Raw genomic sequence first — 7,210 nt, 5'->3', positions numbered from 1 at the left:
AAGATATGGGGATAATAATGAATTCACTCTGGAAAAAAGAAAAAGTCTACTTTATCAACATTAAAAGCTTTTACTTACCCAAAATTATCATGAAGAAAATGGATGAGCCACAGACCAGAAGAAAATATTCTTGGCACACATGAAAATATACCTGATACACACTGTGCTGGATAGCTTTAGTATCAACTTGATACAACTGGGTTGAGGGAGCCTCAGTTGGAGAATTACCTCTATTGGACTGGTCTGTGGCCATGTCTGAGGAGCATCTTCTTGATGAGTGATGTGGGAGGGCCCAGCCCACTGTGGGTGGTGCCACCCCTGAGCAGGTGGGCCCATGTTGGATAAGAAAGCAGGCTGAGCAGGGGCCAGGGAGCAAGTCAGTAAGCAGCATTCCTCCATGGCCTGTGCTCCAGCTCCTGCCTCCAGGTTCCTGACCTGAGATCCTACTTTGGGCTCCCTGACGAACTGCCACCTGGGAGATGTAAGCTGAATAAACCCTTTCCTCCCCAAGTTGGTAGTGGTCAGAGTGTTTTGTCACAGCAATGAAGAAACAAACCGGGACATACGCGAAACAGAAAGGAACTGGCATGCTGGCTTTTGAATTATTGAATTCAAAATAATTCAATTATTGAATTATTGAATTATCCAGATTATATAAACATGAACAACTCAGGAGTGAAAACAAACAAGCAATTTTGTTTAATAGGTAAGATGACTTGAGCACACATTGGACAGAAGATTTATAAACAGTCCATAAGAAGATGAAAAGCTATTCAACATGATTAGTCATCAAAGAAATGCTAATTCTAATCACAATGAAATACCATTTCATGCCCACAAAAATAACTAAAATTTAAAATGCTGATACCACCATGAGAAAGCAGAGCTCACCTACCATACTGGTTAGAATGGAAAGTGATGAAACTGCTTTGAAGCAGCTTGGCAGTTTTTATCCTGATAAACACACACACCTACAGTGTGACTCAGCAAGTCCATTCATAGGTATTCATGCAAGAGACTAGAAACACATGTCCATCAAACTGTCCTACAGAAATGTTACGCCAGCTTTATTTGCAATAAGTAAAATTAGAAGCAATTTAAAGTATATCCACAGAATGACAGATAAGCATATCATTGTATAATCATGTAGCAGAATTTTTAAAAGAATGGCACCATGAATAAGGGTAAAACTAACCATTTTCATCTATTAGGTAATACTCTTGATGGCAGTAGTTACAGGAGAGATGGATGCCAAACTTGTTCTAGATTTGGAGGTAAGTTTTACTGTTCAAAGCTGTAATTCTCACCCTTCTCGTTCCAGTAATACTTGCATTATTAGCATGGGTGTTTAAAATCTATACTATACACTCCAGGAAATCCAGTTTTCTAAAATTTATGTATAAAACACAAGCTAGTTTTAGCAAATCAATACATAAGTAATTCCTATTCCTTATTGGAATAAACCAAGGCTTTATTTAAAGCCCTTGCCATGATGATTTTTACATATTTCTCTGTTGTCACATTTAGTACAACAAAATGTTTCAGAACCTCCCATAGACCAGATAAAGACTCATAATAAAAAGTTTAATAAAACTAGTGAAAAGAATGGCTAATTATTGAGATTATTGTGTTTGTCATACAATATGCTTATGAGTAATTTACCTACCATAGAAATTTCCACAATAGTGTGTCCTCCTGCCATTTCTCAGTTAGCACTCTGCATTTTATTATTATAACTTTATGAGTGTGCAATATTTTGCCTTGCACTATGAGTCGATCCTTTTTATTTTTCATTGTCTTCTCTGAAATTTCTCCTTACCAGAGATGAACATATCTTATACATGGCGGGTGTTCTGTAAATATTTAGAATTAATTATAATTATTTGTGGTTTATTTTGACCAGTTAGTTCATTTCAGTCATTGCTATGGAATGGTAAGTCTTCAGATGTCCAAGATTAAAGCAGATAAACTATGCTATAATTTTACCTACTTGGATTTTGTGCTAAGATACAAAGATCTTTAACTGTTTCAAACTCTCTAGAATGTTTTCAAATGGAGTCAGGCATGGTAGTGCACACCTTTAATCCCAGCACTCAGGAGGCAGAGGCAGGAAGATTTCCGTGAGATTGGGGCCAGCCTGGTCTACATAACGAGTTCCAAGCCAGCTGTGCCTAGAGGGAGACTCTTCTCAAAAAACAAAGACAAACAAACAAACAAAATGCTTTCAAATGAAAATGTATTTAAGCTAGAAGTGTAATTTGGATCCAATCAGTATTATCAATTATATGAGATTCTTTTTGTTAATTGTTGTTTGTTTTGTTTTGTTGAGAGGTGTCACTTTGTGGCCCTGGCTAGCCTGGAACTCACTATGTAGATCAGGTTGGCTTCAACTCACAGAGATCTGCCTGTCTCTGCCTCCTGAGTGCTCGGATTAAAGGTGTGTGTCACCATACCTGGTTTATACGAGCTTTTGAATAATTTAATGGAAGTTCTCATTTTTTAAAGCATTGACTTGTATTCACTATTCCTTGGACTATGTATATAATGACAAGTGTGTAGTCTGTGATGCCACTAAGATGTTGAAGAATATCTCTTTGTTCTCCAAGAAAGGAGGTCTTCCTCCCTTTATAAATGCAAGCTGAAACAGCACATTTTCAAAATGAGCTGCTAAAGTGTGCAGCATTACAAATGGATCTAAAAAAACATACTTGCTAAATAAATAGGACAAAAGAATGTATGTCTATAGATGTCAGCCAAGCTCAAGAGCAAGCATAGCTACTGTGTGGGGAGCTATCAGAACTGTAATTGATGGGGGAGACAAGCAACTATGCCAAGAGTGAAAGGGAAATAGACGTAGTGGCGAAACTATTCAACATCTCAAAAGAGATATAAGCTGTTGTATGGTGTATAGATTTGTCAAAACTCAGTGAAGTGTAACTCTTAAAATGTATGCATTTCATGCTATGTAAATTAAATTCTCATTTAAAAAGAAATAAGTCAATTTCCAAGAAGGAAATTGCTGAATGAGCCAATAAGTTAGCATTCCAAAACCTGCAAACATAGTACTATTCAACATCTCAAAAGAGATATAAGCTGTTGTATGGTGTATAGATTTGTCAAAACTCAGTGAAGTGTAACTCTTAAAATGTATGCATTTCATGCTATGTAAATTAAATTCTCATTTAAAAAGAAATAAGTCATTTTCCAAGAAGGAAATTGCTGAATGAGCCAATAAGTTAGCATTCCAAAACCTGCAAACATAGTGCCTTGCCCTAAATCTTGATTTTTTTTTTTTTTTGGCCGCAAGCAGATCCAGCAAACAGTTGATGGAAGTTTGTATAAAAATAAAAGATGATAATTCAGACATTTAGCAGGGGAGGGGGCAGCATTTAGGCTAGGGAGATGCCCCAGTGACTAAAGTGTTTGCTGCATAGACAAGGAACTGAGTTTGATTCCCAGCACCCACATAAAAGTCTGGCCACTGTGCTTTTGACTATGATCCTAGTGCTGGGGTAGCAGAGTCCCTGGGGCTTGTTGGCTAGCCAGGGTAAGCAAATCATGGACCTCTAGGTTCAGTGAGAGACCCTGTCTCAAAAAATAAGGTGGAACGCAATAAGGAACGACATCTGGCACCAATCTCTAGTTTCCAGGTACACACAAATGCACCTGCAGCCCTGAACACCTGCACACACATACACATATGTGCATAACACATCCAAACACATACATATACCACATATTTTTCTAAAGATTTTCAGAAAAGCTTGGCAATAAGCAAACTTCTGGCTGCTGCTGTTGGATTCTAATGCAGTACCAGGGCTCAAACTCTGAAGAAAAAGGCAGAGCTAAAGCTTTGGCTTTCCAAACAGGAAATGGCAAGGGCTCAGGAACAGTAAACATAAAGGAATCAATTCAATAGAAACAGAGTGCCAAGTAAGAGTCCAGTTTCTGAATCTAAGTCTCAAGTTCATCAACTGGACAAGCAGGAAAACCAACTACTGCTCCAGGGTCTCTTGTCAGAATTTCTCAGAATCAGATGACCAAGTTATCTCCATTTGCCAGATACTTCCCAGGTTTTAGATTGAAAGTTGTATCTTCAAGGAAGTCTCTCCAGCCCAGGAGAAATTAGTAGTTGGAAAAGAAAGCCACTAGTTTTTTTATAGTAGTAACACCTAGCTACATGTTCAGCAATTAGATTAGTATGCCATGAACAAGGATGGTAGCAGGAAGATGCACAAGGTTTAGGAGGAGCAAGCCGAATTGTGAGCTCTGAACCACTAACACTTGATGAGTGATTGGCTATGTGGGGATCATAGAGGATCAGCAGGGATTTCTGAGTACTTGGTATCATTTCACAGATAGAGAAGATGCCGTCCCTCAGTCAGCTGGGCATTTTACATACTTCTGTTGAACAGAACCTTTCTCAAGGTGTACTCTACTTGGTAAGTTTACATCTTGTGAAAATCATGAATCCACAGCTTAAGTTTCAGAAATGCTGTACATAATATTTCCTTCTTGGATGCCATATTGCACAGTAGTAAGTTAAAGGCACTGAGAACCCCCAAGGTAAAGAAAGCTATTTAAAAATCTCTCAATTTTTAATTAATGTCTTTTAATGTTTAATTAATACCTTAATAGTTTTACTTAATACCATTTATCATTCTGTTAGGAGAAGACTCACAGAGCCAATGGAGTGCCATGGCTATGATGATCCTTGGTGGCATAAATTTAAAATACTAATAGTTCCAACTATAAGTATACTTGGTGACCTTTCACTACCTATAAGAGAAGGACTCTATGCTCACTTTTTAGGTAAGTTTAGGTTTACAGAGGAAAAAAAAGTTAACAAAACTAAGCAAGATCCAGAAAATTCCCATATACCTCTCCCCATAAGTCCACCTATTGTTAACTTCTTGCGTTAGTGTAGCATGCACATTATAACTGGAGAGCCAATATTAGTACATCATTATCAAGATTCACTCTTGCATTGAGCAGTTTTTTGGAAAACTGTATAATAACACTATGGTAATTTTTTTTTCCTTAAGAGTTCATTTTACATTCAGACAATTCTGTTCTCATCAAAAGAAAGCAAGCAGATAAAATTAGTCTCCTGTAAGTTTTTCCTACTGGAAAAATAACTGATGTTAGAATTCAATAGCAGAAAATGTGCCTTGAACCAATTTTTATTAAGTTTACAGAAGCATTGATTTTTAAAAAAAGAACTGGGACACACATAACCCAGAAAATTATGTGCATTTGTGGTTAAACATACTTTGGTCCTAAATACAGAGTATCTACTTCAACAAAAGCAGTTATACGTCAATTTAAGTCTGGATTTAGTTCACAAATGATAATAGTGGGAAAACCTATTTTAAAATAATATCAAAGAATCTTAAGTCTCTTCAGGTAACAACAGCTTTTCAAAACCTAATTAGCTTGTTCATCATTTGAACAACAATGCTAATAGAAAGCTGCCTTTCCTTAGACCCCAGCAGACCCTGGCTTATGAGATAAGGAAGTCATTATTTTTGCCAGACATCCTCAGGTTCATCGGTACTTCAATCCCTGTGCAGCTGTAGCAATTCCAATTTTCCTTCTCCATGCCTCACAACAGAGCCGCAGAAGCATGACAAAGGCATGAAGATACCATGAGTTACTCTGAGTTTGGTCAAGAAATTCAACTTCTTTCCATTCTCAAACAGCTGCTCTCACACCTGACTGATTTACTGTTACAGTGCTCAAAAGGCAAGCTCACTGATGTAGCAGCAGCCCCAGAGGCAAAAGCGTGACCCCTAAACTATGCAATCAATTTTAAAATCATTTCACTATTCTTCTTCTTATAAGCACAGGTTCATTATCATCACTACATAAATTTTCCAGCAATATAGAGCCTATTTTTAACAACTGATACAAAAAGATTTCACAGTCACTGGCACAAACATCTATTTGCTCTCTAGAACCATTTCTGCAGCACCCGTTTGCGGAACTCAGTACCAAAGCCAAAGATGTCCACAGTCAATCTGGGCACCTGGAATTCTACCCCAAGCAAGTCAAGGAAGCCGTGAAGGTGGCCACTGATGCTGAATATCGTTACATTGGCTGTGTGTACATGTATTATAATGAGAACGAGATGGAAGAAGACATTCAAGAGAAGATCAGAGAAAGCTGTGGAGCAGGACCTCATCATCGTTAGCAAGTCGGGATCTACCTGCTTTGAGAGGACACTGATGAAGGAAGCCTTTCACAAGACCTTCATGGATATGAAACTGGACTATCGGGATCTCTATTTTATTCACTGGCCACAGGGACTTCAGCGGGGGGGGGGGAGTTATTCTCCAAAGATAATGGAGGCAATGTTCTCAACCAGTAAAATAGCATTCTTGGATGCCTGGGAAGTCATGGAAGAACTCGTGGGTGAGGGATTAGTGAAAGCCCTGGGTGTCTCCAACTTCAGCCACTTCCAGATTGAAAGCATCTTAAACAAACTTGGACTGAAACATAAACCAGTGACCAAACAGGTTGAATGCCACCCATATCTCACCCAGGACAAACTGATCTGGTACTGACACTCAGCTTCACATTTACAGCCCACTAAGCTCTCCAGACAGACCTTGGGCTGAGCCAGAGGACCTTTCACACCTGGAGGATCCAAAGATTAAAGCAATCACTGCAAAGCACAAGAAAACATCAGCCCAGGTTCTGATTAGGTTCCATATCCAGAGGAACGTGGTGGTGATCCCCAAGTCTGTGACACCCTCACACGTGAAAACTTTCAGGTATTTGACTTCAAGTTGAGTGACGAGGAGATGGTCACCATCCTCAGCTTCAACAGAAACTGGAGGGCCTGTTTGCTGCCTGAGAGCACCAATGTGGAAGAGTTTCCTTACAATGTGGAACACTGAAGCTGCATCACCTGATGAACTTGCTCAGTGGACCCCACACACTTGCTGATGTACAACTCATTCCTCCTGAGTCCTGTTTTAGTCATGGCTGTTGTCATGTCATTAAAGTTGCCTTTTAAATATTTATGATTATGCACATAGACCTGGGCTGCTCTCAACATGGGTCCACGAATTTTTTTTTTTTTTTTTTTTTTTTTTTTGGAGTGGGCAGCATCCAATGCAGAGATATATAACTGGTCAAAGTACTAAGAAGATACTCATCTCTAAATGGGACATCATTATTACCTACCACATCTGCCAAGACTCAG

General features: G+C 38.7%; 1 pseudogene; it reads left to right on the top strand.

Moving 5' to 3' along the window:
• The first annotated feature begins 1,223 nt into the window (after nt 1–1,223).
• On the top strand, nt 1,224–6,902 carry LOC103748991 (annotated as a pseudogene).
• The last annotated feature ends 308 nt before the right edge of the window (nt 6,903–7,210 follow it).

This window comes from Nannospalax galili, unplaced genomic scaffold (assembly GCF_000622305.1).
Source record: "Nannospalax galili isolate Female #2095 unplaced genomic scaffold, S.galili_v1.0 scaffold405, whole genome shotgun sequence".
Classification (NCBI taxonomy): Eukaryota; Metazoa; Chordata; class Mammalia; order Rodentia; family Spalacidae; genus Nannospalax; species Nannospalax galili.
The sequence above is the reverse complement of the archived record's forward strand: the minus strand, read 5'-3'. Positions and strand labels throughout refer to the sequence as shown.